The following is a 12,349-nucleotide window of genomic DNA, read 5'->3' as shown; positions in this document are numbered from 1 at the left end:
GGCCAGCACCAGTCACTGAATTGTCCTGCCTCTCTCGTAGCCCGTGCTATTCTCACAATTGACTTCAGTGGCACTATTCCCATGAGGAAGAGCTGCAAGGAGCCACAGTGGTAGCCAGACACAATGGGAGGCCAAAGCAGGGTGGTGAAGAAGTGGCCTGAGCCATGGGTTCTCCCTCCCTTCTACACCCAATGAAGCAAGCACAGTGTCAGGACCTGGAGTTAATGAAGGCCCCTGCATAGTCATTTGTGCTTAAGTCACCAGATCTGATCTGCCCAGGGAGGTCCTACAGGGTGAGCCTGCCTCTCGTGCTACATGTTGCCAGGTCATCATTTCATAATTGAAATCCCTCTTCAATTAAACCAAGACAGGAATTCATTAGCACAGAGCTTGCTCCTCACAGCGCTGCTGATGTCTCTGGGAAAAGGACAAATGAACCCTTTTACGTTACAGTAACGGGGGATGGCGGGAGGAGAGACGAGACCAAAGTAGTCAAATTATGAAAATTGTTTCCAGAGTAGCCATGATCCTAGCCTAATATCAGGGATTTGGTGACTGCTTTGAGTTAAACGAAATCCAATCCAGCATAATCCCCGAAGGGGTGCTATTTGTTTTTTAAAGATGACCTGAAAAGAAGGGGCGGAGGAACTGGGCTTATGCCCTTTGTTGCTGTTTTCTGACACATAAAGAAGGCCGGAAAGGTTTTTCTCCAGAAGTCCATGCTTGCTTTTTACATTAGGAATTCAGATCTCGTCGTCTATCCTGTATGGTATTGCAGAACTAGTGAAACGATGGCTATATCTACACTAGCACTTTGGGCGGTAAAATTGATGTCGCTCAGGGGTGTGAAAAAACATACCCCTGACCGACATAAGTTACACCTACAGATGCGCCGGTGTAAATAGTGCTGTCGGCAGCAGAGCTTTTCCCATTGACTTAGCTACCGTCGCTCCTCAGGGGTGGTTTAATTAGAGCTCTCTCCCATCGGTATAGATCAGCTACACAGGAGACCTTACCATGGTACAGCTGCAAGTTTTTAAACTCTTGGGTTTTATTACCAGTGACTTCATTCCAATGCCAAATGAACATTTCATTGAAAAGAGGCCTTTGTTCAAGCTTCAGTTAAAGTAATAATCATCTCTTTGTGACCTTCAGGAAGTCCTCCAGCAAAACCAGGGAAGACAAGACTTGACAATTCCAACATTTCTAAGGTTAAAAACAAGCAGGATAAAAAATAGCTAGAAACACCTCATCCAAACCTTCTTTATCCACAGTGATGAAACAAACACTCCACCCAACCACCCTACCATCACCACCACCACCACCCCCTAAAACAAACAAACAAACTCTATTACAGTTCACTTTTAAGGCATCTTGCTTCAAATGAGAGAAAATTATAGTTATGGTTCTTTTAAATATTTTCTAACTCTATTTGATCAAAAGCTCCCTTTCTTTCAGTGATTAACAACTAGGGATATTCCATGGTTAAAAACTTCCCCTTCCTCCTCATTTCCTAGGTACTATCCCAGTGTAGTATAAGACAATAAGGACTATTTTGAGCAGTACAGCATCCTGAGGTCCAAATTTTCAGAGATAGGCCCTCATTCCCGTATGAAAAATTTTGCACATGCACTTTTTGCACACTCTCAACTATACACTAACATGGTGGCATTTCCATGCACAAGAAACCCATTTGCACACACAGAAAGAGAGTGCATCAAAATTGTGTGCACAAGTGATTCAGACAGATTTTGCATTCCTGTCCATTTTGGCTAATAGCCATTGATGGCGCTATCTTCCATGAAGTTGCATTGTGTGAAGAAATACTTCCTTTTGTTCATTTTAAACCTGTTGCCTATTAATTTCATTTGGTGACTCTTAGTTCTCGTGTTATGAGAAGGAGTAAATAACACTTCCGTATTCACTTTCTCCGCACCAGTCATGATTTTATAGACCTCAATCATATCCCCCCTTAGTCATCTCTTTTCCAAGCTGAAAACTTCCAGTCTTATTCATCTCTCCTCATACAGAAGCCGTTCCATACCCCCTAATCATTTTTGTTGCCCTTTTCTGAAACTTTTCCAATTCCAAAATATCTTTCTTTGAGATGAGGCAATCATATCTGCACACAGTATTCAAGATGTGGGCATACCATGGATTTATATAGAGGCAATATGATATTTTCTGTCTTATTGTCTATCCCTTTCCCAACATTCTGTTCGTTTTTTTGACCGCTGCTGCACATTGAATGGATGTTTTCAGAGAACTATCCACAATGACTCCAAGATCTCTTTTTTGAGTGGTAACAGCTAATCATTTTATATGTATAGGTCTTATTAAAGGCTGTCTTTTTTCTCTCACTGCTTCTTTTACTTTGCTGTTTAGCCGCGGTGGCACTTCTTTCATCCTCTTACAACGTTTTTTTTAATTTGGGGTGTACATTTCATTTGAGCCTCTATTATGGCTTCTTCAAAAAGTTTTCATGCCGCTGCAGGGACTTTTGTGCAAAGTCCTGCTTTTCTGAACACGTTACTTGTAAAAAACCAAGATGACCTCAAAGAAAATACCGTCCTCCATCACCAATTTCTACTCCCACCCAGCTGGAACAACCTACAAGCTCTGAGGAGCTGCTTGTGTCAAAAAGGGGTCCAACCATCCTCCCATCATTCCTGAACGCCCCGTGAAACGGTCACATTCACTTCCCTGTTTGTTGCAGGGGTAGTTGTTTTAGGGAAGAAAGTTGTGGTTATTGAGTTCCTGGCTTAGACACTTGACCCATAACAGTTTTAGGCATCAGATAAATCAGTGTATTGGGGTTACCCTTGCACCCTGCAAGAACTGGGCCAAATTCCAGGTGCAGCTGCCAATGGGGTTAGATAGTTACAAATGAGAGAAGAATTTGTCACCATGGATTAAAATTCGTCCCTGATGACTTCCACAGAGTTACATCTGGGATGAATTGGTCCCATTATGACTTAGCTCAGAATCCCCCATTGATTTCTAATAGACAGTACATGCATCAGCCATTAATGCAAAGCACAAAGTCAAGGTTTCCAGTGCAATCAGTTTTGACCTTTGCAGGGTTCAGAGTGGGGTTCTTGGCAGCAAACTTGGTGACGAGTTTTTGGTTTCTTTGTCAGGGCAACTAATCAAATGCTGATTGACAGTTCAAAGCATGATCAGGAAATACCAGCTCCATCCTGATCCAGAAAATTTTTCTATCACATGAGCCTGGACTCAGATCTCCTTCCTCACCCTGAGCAGGAACCTCCCCTGTGTCATAAGTTACCTTTTCACCAGGCAGCAGTTGATCTGGACACAGTCCTTAGTATCTGCCTCCAGCTGCCTGGTGATCAGGCAGCAGAGACGGGTGAATGTCAGTGGAGTCTCCCAGCTTAGCCACAAGATCAGGCCTGCCCTTTTCCAGCTATATCCACTGTGCTCTTGGGAATCAGTCAGGGCAAAGCCAGAGGATCTAACAGGATGGAAATGGAAATTCTAAGCATTCTTCTTCCATAGCACACGTGCCCAGTGAAAAGCAACAATGAGCAGCTGGGCTGGAGCTTAATACAAAAATTGATAATAATGATGAGTTCAGCAAGAAGCTACTGAATGGACTTCAAATAACCCCAGCAACCCTGGGTTATAAAATTGTCCAGCATACAACACTATTGAGACAAGTGAAATACTGAGGAGAATAGGAATCAAAGGACACAACCTGCAAAGAGTGAAAGCTGGTTTAGGAAAAACCCTGCCCATTCTCTGCAGTTTCCTGAGTGTGTGGTTTTATTTTCATTTGGCCTTTATATCTCACCAACCACACACAATAAAATCCTCTTAAGATAAGGCATGTCTGGAATTGATGGACTTTTACTCCTATGTCCTTTTTAAGGTGAGAAAGATGGATGTTTTCCACCACTCTACTGCAGCTGTCTAAGCAGCATTTAGAAGGTGTTGTGGAGGAGACAGGTGCATTAATTCTCATACACATTTCAGTTGTAATGGAAAGGAAAACTAATCAACAGGAGAACTCAATAAAAATGTCATACAGTCCTGATTATTAACTGTTGGATTCAGATGGGATGGGATATTCATGTGGTTATTAATTATCCAATGACAATTTTCACAAGAGCAGAGGGGTGTTTGTCATGGTGTCTTGGCCAAATTCCATGTTGAGTGATCACTTTCTCTCCCAAACATTCACCTCTATGTATCTGTGTATTTTAGGATTTCATTCTGCTGCTCATCACTCTCGCACCTTTACTCTGTAGTTTCTGTTCCTTCTGTTATGTTGTGGGTTTTTGTGCGCAGCTGGTCCTGTCCAATCAGGCAGCTGTCCTTTGATGGTGGACAAAGAGGTTTTTTCCTCACACGGTTGGTAATGTTCGTAAAGCACACAGAGATCCACTGGAATGAGAAGTGTGGTGTCCAATGATCATTTGGTGCTTAATGTGCTTACCACACATCAGCTTTAGACCAGGTCTACACTAAAAAGTTAGGTTGCTCCAGCTACATCGGTCAGATCACAGCTTGGGTGGAAAACCCAGGTGCTGCAGGAAGCACTGACTGGGCCCACTTTCCGCTGAGTCGGTACTGAGCCAATGCCCATGTCTTATGACAGGGGGCACTGTACTACCGAAGGTGCCCAGTGCCCTCCTTCCTTTGTGGTATTTGAGCATTGCCTGGCACTTTCACAAGAGGAGGGGCATTAAACCTAGCCTCAAATGCTGCCTTGCTATAACTCTGTTGTTTCAAGTGGATACGGTATTGTGCTTCACTGCCTGCCTTAAACAACTGTGCAGTATTGATATTCACGCTACCGTGAGCACATCACACCTGTCCTCTGCTCTCTACACTAACTTCCCAGGGAATATTGAGTCAAGTTCAAGGTTTCTGTTCTGTTCTTCTGTTCTTATCTTCAAGATGCTCTGTGGCCTTTGCAGCTCCAGGCCAATGGGGGCGGCAGGAAGCAGCACAGGCCGAGGGATGTGCTGGCCGCCGCTTCTCGCCACTCCCATTGGCCTGGAACAGCGAACCGCAGCCAGTAGGAGCCGCGATCCACCAAACCTGTGGACGCGGCAGGTAAACAAACCAGCCTGGCCCACTAGGGCGCTTACCCTGGTGAGCTGCGTGCCAAAGGTTTCCGACCCCTGCTCTAGGATGCAGACTATGGTCAATAACTCTGCTTCTCGGGCACAATGGAGCTCTCTACAATAAGGGTAAAGCTCATCTGGGTGGGAGACACAGCTTTCTCAGCGGTTGGCCTGAGACTATGGAATAAACTCCCCCAGGAACTGAGGATCACAAACCTCCCCAAACCTCCAAGCACGATGTGCATTTCTTTGACCTTGCCTTCTCTAGCATACATACATAGCAATGTGTATTACAAAACAACCCCTCCACCCCATGCACAAATCCTACCAAAACAATATCCTCCCTTGCACACACTTCTCCTCCTGGGGATGAGAAAACAAACTCTCTGTGGCAGACATTAGTCCTGCCACTTAATGCATGACTGAAAGGGGTTGAGATACTATGGTGATGAGAGCACTATAATAACCTATGTAGAATAGAGAGAGAGAGAATTATTGGTGGTGAACAGCTGCCACATTCCACCCCAGCAATGGCTGCATGTCAGTGGTAGGTGAACTGATCCCTGTATATAGCTTGTAAAACATTTTGGAATGAAAGACCCTAGATAGATGTAAGGCATTATAATTACTAATTGATTATAAGAAAACAGGCAGGGGTCATGATTAAGTCTCCCACTTACTCTGCACTGGGCTATTTATACAGCCCAGGTTGGAAAGAGAACTCAGCACTGACAACTCTTGTTTCCTATTGTGGATCTGAGCTTGATCAGGTTTTTTTTTAATAATGTGTATTAAATATCATGCAATATTAATGTCAGCATTATTTTCCCTTTAGAAGAAATAGCACGAGAGCAAAAAGTGTCCAGAAAAGCAAAAAAGCAAAACCTCTCTGACAAACAGAACAATTAATTATTTAGGTCATATAACCACAATCTAGATAAAAGGCGACATTTATAGCATGATGAAGTGAGAATCCTGAAGCAGTAGTTTCAATCCAGGGCCCTTATGGCAGGTGGCAGAAGGAGCAGCGGCAGCATTACCCCAGTCCGTGTATGGGCTTGCTCTCATTTTTGTCTTTTGACCCCTCCAGGCACCCACGCTTTGTTTACTAGAGGTTAGGTAGCCCATCTCCTGTTTCCATTAACCCTCCAAGGAGGTGAGAATGAGATCATGAACGGGCTTGCTGTGCAGGGTGTTTGGTGCCATCAGGCCAGGACAGAAAGGCAGTTAGCTGAGCTTAGTCAGTGGCAGGGGGGAAGGTGCAGACAGAAGCTTGATGTACGGCTGCTGTGTTCTATGCACTGCTTTGCTACTCAAGTGACACGGAAGAGTAAACACGTTTGGCTTTTCCTTATTGCCCAGTGAAAAGCAGGGAGGTAGATGAAGGCAGTGTGTGCAACAGGCACTGTGGAGATGAAAGCTAAAGCAGCTGCCTTCCCTGAGCCAAATCCCTTGCTGATGTAACTCCATGGACTTCAGTGGAACTGCACCAACAGAGAATTTGACCCCATGTGTGCTGCATAAACTGTGTCCATCCAAGCAGAAAGCAAAGCAAATCCATTTTGATGTGACCATTCCCCTCACACCAGTTTAGAGGATCCACATTACACCCAAGCTGCTGGCTAAGCTAAGCTTCTTGGTGGAGCAGCACTGTGCTACTGCCCACCAGAGATGCACCCTCTCTCCCTCCATAAAGGGACTGAGATGGGCTTGCACAATGCGTGGTTGTCAACAACACCGCACACAAATATGTTTTGAACATGGGACAGTGCAGCCTAAATTGGGCTATTTTGGGCCCTTCTATTCCCTGTTGGCACCAGGGCATTCAGCAGCAGCAGAATTATGAGAGTGGGAGTGCAAAGGTAACGCACATTATTTTTCACAGCGCAGAAGAAGTTTGATTCCGGTTCTGTTCTGAGGGAAGGTTTGGGTGGATGGCTGAGGATTACTTTATCCACCATTTCCAGATCTAAGGAGACTTCAAGTTTTCTCTCCCTGCTGGGCTCATGGCCACCGACTCCGTGGGTGCTCTGGGGCTGGAGTACACAAGGGGAAAAATTTGTGGGTGCAGCCAAACTCACCTCCCCACTCCCCCGCCTCGCCTCACCTCACCTCACCTTCACCTCCTCCCCTGAGTATGCCGCATCTTTGCTTCTCCCCCTAGCACCCTAGCTCCGAGAGACAGGGGGAAGGAGAGGGAACATGGCACGCTCAAGGGAGGAGGCGGGGAAGAGGCAGGGCCGGGGCAGGGATTTGGGGAAGGGGTTGGAATGGGGGCGAGGCAGGGGTGGAGTTGGGGTGGGGCCAGGGGCAGAAGGTGGTCAAGCACCCACAGGCACCAGCAGAAGTTGGCGCCTGTGACTGGGCTGGCAGCTCAGATTATCTGCATCGCACTTATTCCATTTCATCTCACTCTGTCACTGCCTCCCAAACTTCACGACACCCCTGCCTATAGCCAGACAGACAAGCTGGCACTGATGGCCAGGAACAGGTGTCTGCAAATCCCTTGTCCTTTGATGCTCTTACCTATGTCCTCCTGCAAAGTCCACTGAGCTCACAGGGGAAAAGGGGCCTCTCCTATTTATTATGACTGAATGCCCACCCTCTGCCTACTGGGAGCTAATTGCTGAACGATGCCAGCCCACCCCTCTTGTAAATAGCCCCAGTGGGGTGACAGCTCTGAGATTCCTCTTATACTGTGGCTTCCACTGCAGCAGTCTGATATCTGAGAAGCCTCTTCAGAAAACCAGGTGGATGCTCCACATTCCAGCGACGTGTTTATTCAGTGTATGTAAATTACACTTCTGAAATTCCCAACTTGAGTTTTTCCTTGTAAATGAATAAAATATATTTAAAAAAAAATCCATCTCCAAAATGAGACTGTCTGGAGAGCATAAATACCTCTTGACATGAACATGACAAGAGCCTCATGGGTTACATCTAAATCCTTTCTATAAAATATAAAGTGTCCTTACTAGAGACATGCTGTATGTCACAGCAGCACTGACTACTAGTAGTCTAGGAGGGGTTCAGGCCCAGCTGCTCAGAGGGCCCTAACTATGCCTGTTTTATGCAAAAATACCACATTGCTACACTGTGGATGACTAAAATCAGAAATAGTCTAGTGCTGGAAAAATGAAGGTTTCAGCAGCAACCTTAACTCTGCTGCATTGCGTGTCCTGTATGTCACAGAGTTGAGAGTTTATGGCCAGAAGGAACAATTAGATCATCTCTTCTGACCTCCTGGACATCACGGGCCGTTACATTTCAGCCAAATACCTCTACAATGAGCCCAATAACTTTATTTAGACTTAAGTATTTCATCCTGAGGAGATTAAACTGTTGTGTGCCACAGGCAGAAAACGCGAGAGACTGAGGGGCTGTCAATGCTCAAGGCCCCTGCAATGACCGGATATTGATTCAGTGGGATGTGCCCAAATGATCCCAGCAGAAGAACCATCTCTCATCCTACAGATGAAGGCAAAAAAAAAAAATCCCCAAGGTCTCAGCCAGTCTGCCCTTCCCAACCCCAAATCTGGTAATCAGTGTGACCCTGGGCACATGAGCAAGACACACTAGCCAGGCATCTGTACCACCTCAGAGCACTGGTCCAACCCCTCCAGTGCCCAGTCTCCAGATTTACTGTAGACACTAGGATTGTCAGACTTCTTCCTAGCGTGAAACACATCTTAGCAGTTCATCCCCTGGACACCTCGGCTGCCATTTACCATGCACGAACCACTTCCCCTCCCACTGGTAAGCCCACAATATCCCTGTGGCTACCACAGTGATTGCATGGGAAAGTGACAAGAGGTATTTTATGTAGTTTTGAGCCCCAGCCATGGACTAGGATCTCATTGTGCTAGGTGCTGTACAAACACAGAACAAAAAGCTCCAAAGAGCCTATCAACTAAGTACATCCATCCCAGACCTCACATGCTTTACTCATGCATCCTCAACAGCGAGGGCCTTTATCTCCCTGGAGCTTTTTGGGTATGTGATTAAGGCAGTTTGTGCCATCTTTTAATGCAGTTTTGCATGTGGAAACGAAGAGAATCCGCACCATGTGAACTCCTTCTACCTTTGCCAAACCAGCCCCTTGTTCCTCTGCAGACCACACTTTGGGAAACTCTCGTCTACCTTTTACAAGAGAAACAGCAATATTTAACATGGCAAAAGGTGCCTTAGCATTACTTTCGACAGACGGAGAGACCAAGAAGTATCCCTCCCTGGTGCAACTCCAGCTGAAGTCAAAGAGTGCTGAAGCCTGGTTGGGCCAAGGACAGATTTGTCACCAACTGCCCCATAGTCTTGATCCATGCTGAAGTTAACAGATTTGTTGATTCACCCAATCTGATCAAAGGCTAACTTACTGAGTGACAGGTTTCAGCAGGGGTAGCCATGTTAGTCTGCACCAGCAAAAACAATGAGGAGTCCTTGTGGCATCTTAGAGACTAACAAATTTATTTGGGCATAAGCTTTGGTGGGCTATAACCCAACATGAAGTGGGTTATAGCCCACGAAAGCTTATGCCCAAATAAATTTGATAGTCGCTAAGGTGCCACAAGGACTCCTTGTTGTTTTTACTGAGTGAGTATCTCCTCTTCACATCCCCCTCCAAACACATTACATTATATCTCACTGTTTTTTACTGTGAGTTACTGAACACAGCTAAAGCGGAACTGAAAAATGAAAGTTCCCTGTAGCTGGGTTGGTTGTTAGCAGTTTTCTGCCTTGCTGTTTGCAGTTGGATTTGATTGGGTCCCTTCTCATGGTCTTTGCCTGAGATCTGGACCTCAGCAGGTGGTGAGCTAAGCATCAGGCAAGGCAACAGCCCCCACTTCTACCTTGCAAGTGCCAGAGTTACTGATGAATATCCGTTTAAATGGAATTAAGTATTCTCCAGACAAGCCTTCTGACTGGAGAAATACGCTAGTTTATTGCAATAAAGATGCTAATAATGGGGCTCTGTGAAAGGCAAGAAATTCCCATTGTCATTCAGAAGCAATTTGTAGCGGATCTGAAGCCTTTGAAAAGGTGACGGGCTGGTGGCTAGGTTTGTATAATACCCAGCCCCGGGTTGTCACAGCTAAACATTCTTCACCTCCATATGCTTCAGCCCTGCCCAGTGTATTCTAAGGGTGAGAAAGCACTGGAGTGAAGCAGTGAGAGACACCACTGCGCTGGCACAGGGGGAAGATCATCTCTCGAGGGCTGAGGGAGAGGTTCATCAGCCATTCACAACTGGTTCCTTCAGGCTGGGCCTCTGGGAGCTGGGAAGTGAAGGGTTTTAGTCCTGCCCAACTCCCCTCAATGTCCTGGTGCCGTGCTTTCTGACCAGGACTAAGGAAAGAAGAGCCGCTGCCACCCCTTTCCTAGGCCACCTGTGGCTAATGATGTAACCCATCACACTTCTCAAGGCCCTTTGACTGAGTCCTCGCCGCTGCCCTAGGGAACTAGATTATTATTAGCTATTAGCCCCACTTTGGAGATAAGTGGAAATGAGGCACAGAGGAGGAAAGTGTTTTGCTCAGGAGAGTAAAGCAAATCATCATCATCAGAGCTGGAAATAGAACCCAGGAGTCCTGGGTCCCAGTTGAAGTTAACCCCTTTGTAAGGGTCCGTCTGCAGCTCAAGTAGTGCCCCTTTGTGACAATGTTGACAGGGGTCCTCATCCCCAGTGCCCCTGTGGTGGCCGCCTCCTTGGCCCTGTAATGGCCTCCCTCTCTCTCTCTGGGTCTGCTGTAGCCTGGATCTCTGGCCAAGTCACATAAGGGTTCCATCTGCTTCCAGGGTACTCAAAGTCCCAACACAAATATCATCTTCAATACTAGTGCCAAGCTGACATAGACAAAAGGTCCTTCTCCACTTGTGGGCTCAGCTCATAGTTCTCTCTCTTCCCAGAGCACTGACTCCCCAGGCTTTGCCCTGCTGGGAGTCCAGATACCACAGAAATCCCAATGATCTTCTGCCTTCCTGGGCTTCTCTTCAGTTCCCTGTTCCTTATAGGCCTTAGCTGAGGGTTCCTCCTCAACAGGAGCCTACCCTGCTTCCTGTTCCCCAGCTAGCACAATGGCTCCAGGACTGCCTTCCTGGCTGCCCGGCACCTTCTTCCAGGAGCCCACCACAGGAGTCAACTCTATTCCTGTGGCTCAGCTCTCCAGCCAAAGCCAGCCTTCCCCTGCAGAAGAGTCCTGCATCCTCTGCAGTCTGTCTTCTCAGACTCCCTCAGGCTCCTTATAAGGCTGAGCTGATCACTGGCTCATCACCTAGCTCCGTCCCCTGTGGCTGGGAGGCAATCAGTCAATCACCCCACAGGAGGAGCATGTGTCTAATGCTGGTGGGGAGTTCCTTCTCTAGCAGGTGACAGGGTCACCCCATCACACCCTTGCTTTCCAGGGACCCCATACACCCACTCATACTGACAAGTTGGTCTTGATATTTCCAATAGTTCCTGATTCCAATCAGGCCAGAAAACCTGTTGAAATGTATTATTTAGCTGCTTCTTTTCCCAGCCAGGTCCCAGCCCTGCACAGAAGGCAGGAAGGTGAGTTTTTAACACTTAACCATCTTTTAATGGACCTTAGAAACCATCTTGGGCTAAGGTTCAGGTTGGTTGTCATCTAATCTGAACTGGTTTGACCATTGCCAGCCTCCTGTCCCCTTCTCACCAACTCATAGCAGAGAAGCTGACCTTGCAGCAAGCAGTTACGTTGTGCATAGCTTGTGAGGAGAGGAATACTCATGGTACAGCATCCGCTGCAGTGCTGAGCACTGGACCAGGGCTGCATTAAGCTGCTGTGATTCCTGGACAGCAGCCCTCAGCCTATGTAATGTTGACACCTCAGAGGGCCACATGTCTCTTTTGAATTAATGTGTATTTGTTTATTCTACCCAAAGGGAATTCTAACTGGATAGGAGACATTTTTGGAGTGGCATGTGAGTATCTTTGGATTCACATGCTTCCCACATCGGTGCCCTACATCGGTGGCTAGGCCAGCGCCCAAAGCATCCCCACGGTCTAGACCAGGCTGCTAACCACAGGATCCATTAATTCATGGAGAGCAAAGTTTTCCTCTCCTCTTCTCCCTCAATTCTCTGGTTTGTCTGGAATAACTGTCATCTCCTTTTCAACTTGTGTTGCCCCATCATCGTGTCCATGTTCAGAAGGACGGATTGTTTTTCTTTACCAAAGAGCAAAATGCCCACTTGAAAGGACAAGAGAATTCTAATAAGTGGCTACGTCATACTGTCCA

The 12,349-nt window shown here is 46.5% G+C and overlaps 1 protein-coding gene across 1 annotated transcript in view; it reads left to right on the top strand.

The window, feature by feature from the left end:
* Window positions 1-12,349, top strand: part of LOC127058035 (F-actin-capping protein subunit alpha-2-like) — a 348,126-nt gene that overhangs the window by 45,183 nt on the left and 290,594 nt on the right. The window lies entirely within an intron of this gene.

The sequence above is a fragment of the Gopherus flavomarginatus genome, chromosome 9 (assembly GCF_025201925.1).
Source record: "Gopherus flavomarginatus isolate rGopFla2 chromosome 9, rGopFla2.mat.asm, whole genome shotgun sequence".
Lineage (NCBI taxonomy): Eukaryota > Metazoa > Chordata > Testudines > Testudinidae > Gopherus > Gopherus flavomarginatus.
Note: the sequence above shows the minus strand (reverse complement) of the source record. Positions and strands in the feature narration are given on the sequence as shown.